General features: G+C 42.0%; 1 pseudogene; it reads left to right on the top strand.

Annotated features, from left to right (window-relative positions):
• The first annotated feature begins 1,845 nt into the window (after positions 1 to 1,845).
• Positions 1,846 to 2,328, top strand: LOC113831395 (annotated as a pseudogene).
• Positions 2,329 to 3,116: the final 788 nt, after the last annotated feature.

Genomic DNA, 3,116 nt, shown 5'->3' with positions numbered 1-3,116 from the left:
GGAGCCCGGGGCAGGGAGAGGAAGGAGAGTCTTCATCCAGTTGCTGTTCAAAGCAGAAACACACACCCATAGCTAAGTATTGAACCATACTACTGGAATTCAGTTGTGGAGAGGGTGGAGAGCAAAGGAGTCGAGACAGGGATGGAGAGACCTGCAGAAACAGTGGACCTGACCTACTGATAGAATGGAGACCCTAGTCATAAAGCTGGGGAAACAGTATTGGACCAAACCAAACCCTCTGAATGTGGGTACCAGCTAGGAGCCCAAGACAGTCTATGGCTCCTCTGACAGAGAAGCCAGTCTTTATCCCTAGAGCACAAATGGGCTTTGGGAGCCCATTCCCTATGGAGGGATACTATTGCAGCCCAGATACAGCAAGAAGAGCCTATGCCCTCCCCCAAACAATATGACAGATTTTGTAGGTCCTTGGTAGAGGGCCTCATTATCCCTGGAGAGGAGTTGGGGGGGGTTGGGATGGGTTGGGTGGGGAACATGGGAGGAGGGGAGGGCAAGAGAATGGGGGGATGGATATGTAAATGAGTAATTAAAAATAAAAATAAAAAAACAGAATTTAAGAAAATACAGACGCAAAATCAACTATCAAAAATCAGTTGCATTTCTACAAATTCACAATGAACATCTCTAAAAGAAAATTAAGAAAAGAATTGACACCAGCCTGGGACTCAGATCAGTGCCTCATCAGAGACACTTCTCTTAACTGGACGATGTGTAAGAGTAAGAGACTTTGGAGTACTCAGTTCTAAATGGGATGTCTTCATCAAATCCTCTCCTAACATCTCAGAGACCTATGCAGGAAAGGAGGTGGAAAGATTCTAAGAGTTAAGAGTTAGAGGTGGTGGATCACTCCAAGAAACAGTGCCTTCAAGACACAACAGAACTGATGCACATAGCAACTCACAGAGATTGTGGCAGTACACATAAGACCGGCACAGATTCAAACTAGATGAGATCCCAGTGCCAACTGGCGGAAGAGAGCACAGGCTCCCACACCTAACCAAGAAGCTATCTGCAACTGATACCCACTGGCAAAGGAAAAATTAATTTTCTCAATTGGAGTCTCACTGGGTATATTAACCAAACTTCAAGGTAAGCTCCATGCCCAGGAGTAGTTGACCAACACAAAATGAACTCAATAATATTTTTGTAGATTTGTCTCACTTTGCTTTGTTTGAGCATTTTTTTTTGTCTTACAGGCCTTTGTTTATATATTTTAGTCCATTTTGTGTTTTGGGGGGGATATTTTCTGTATGTGTGTATGTATGTTTCTTGTATGTGTATGCATAAGTATGTATGTTTTCTTGTTTTTTCTTTCAAAGAAAGAGAAAAAGTGGGTGGGGAGGTGGGGAGAAGCTGGGAGGAGCTGGGGAAGGTGAAAGTATAGTTAAAATATACTGTATGAAAATAAGTTCATTTAAAAATAATCAAAGAAAACACTTGCAGGTCTGAAGAGATGGCTCACTGGTTAAGGGTGCTTGCTGCTCTTCTAGAGGACTGGAGTTTGGTTCCTAGTACCAGGTTGAGTGGCATATAACCACATGTATCATCAGCTCTCTGAGATCTGAAGCAGGTTGGCACCTGTACTCACATGCACATACCACATACAGACACAAACCCATAAATAAAGATACAAAAATAAAAAATAATCAAGTATAGGATACAAAATCAGTTGTATTTTTACAAACCCACAATAAAGAGCCCCAAAAGGACCACTTCCAACATCAAAAAGAATAAAATACTTAAGAATAAATTTATCCAAGAAAGTGAAGACTTGTATACTAAAAACTGCAAAATATTGTCAAGGGGAATTAAAGAAACCATAAATAGATGGAAAGAACTTCATGTTTAGCTCAGCCGACGCTCTGCCAGTTGCCGCCGCCACCAAAATGTCCACAGGTGTGCCTTCAGGAAGTTCCAAGTGCTGCTGCTGGCAGTAATCGAAGACTCCAGCAGACACAAAATCAAGTCAATGAGGTGGATGACATCATGAGAGTCACCATGGATAAGGTGTTAGAAAGAGACCAGAAGCTCTAGGAGCTAGATGACCGTGCGGATGCACTGCAAGCTGGTACGTCTCAGTTTGAAACAAGGGCTGCCAAGTTGAAGAGAAAGTATTGGTGGAAGAACTGCAAAATGTGGGAGAGATAGGGATCAGTGTCCTGGTGATTGTTGTCAACATCATCATTGTGTGATGTGTCTCTTAATGAAGAACCCGGGAAACTGAAGCCCACTGTCAGGAGCGTCTTCGAGACTTTCTACTTAGAACCTGCTGTGTTATCGAGCTTACTTACTGTTTTTTCCAAGTGATTATTTTTGCTAGTTTATACACAGTTCAGTGCCTAGGAAATGTGCCTTTGTTTTTACTGTACACTCCAGGTGGGCGTGTGACCCACCTTGCCTACATTTTGCACAGTGCCTTTACAGATTTTTGCACCAACTAGGGAAGAGGACTTCTGATGTTCCAGAGTGCTGGAGTCTAGATGGATGCTGTCACAGATGACTTGCTGTGGACTCCAGGAAGGGGACTTGTTCAAGTCAGCTGTCCCCACATCTGACATTGCCTTCAAAACCACATTTTAAACCTTTGGGTGATTAGATTCCCAACTTGTGCCTTCCGAGAAGAACACTACTGCCTAGTACAAATCGGTGACAATAACAGGGTGTAACTTATTTTGATACTTGGCTCCTTTTCATTAGGAGGACCCTCATTTTTGTAAGCACTATTGACCCTGCTGTATTTAAGATGCTCTCATGTTAGGTATCAAGATGTTTGCTTTCTTGTTCTTGTGTATCACTTCTGAAAGTATTTTAATCAAAAGTAACCCTTTCAAGTTTTTATAGAACGATGACCAAAGTTTCTCTTTTGCCAAAAGTTAAATACAAATAAAATGTTCACAAGTCTGTCCCTCATAGAAAAAAAAGAAACCTCATGTTCCTAGATTATAGGATACAATAATTTTTAAACTACACTAGTCAGAACACTGTATAGTTAACATAACCCCTGCAAAGTCACATTGTTTTAAAAAACTCTCCCCCTTCCTCTCTCTGTCTGTCTCTCCCTCCCTCCCTCCCTCCCTCCTCCTCTTTTTCTGGTTTAC

Source organism: Cricetulus griseus, chromosome 3, assembly GCF_003668045.3.
Source record: "Cricetulus griseus strain 17A/GY chromosome 3, alternate assembly CriGri-PICRH-1.0, whole genome shotgun sequence".
Taxonomy (NCBI): Eukaryota; Metazoa; Chordata; class Mammalia; order Rodentia; family Cricetidae; genus Cricetulus; species Cricetulus griseus.
The sequence above is the reverse complement of the archived record's forward strand: the minus strand, read 5'-3'. Positions and strand labels throughout refer to the sequence as shown.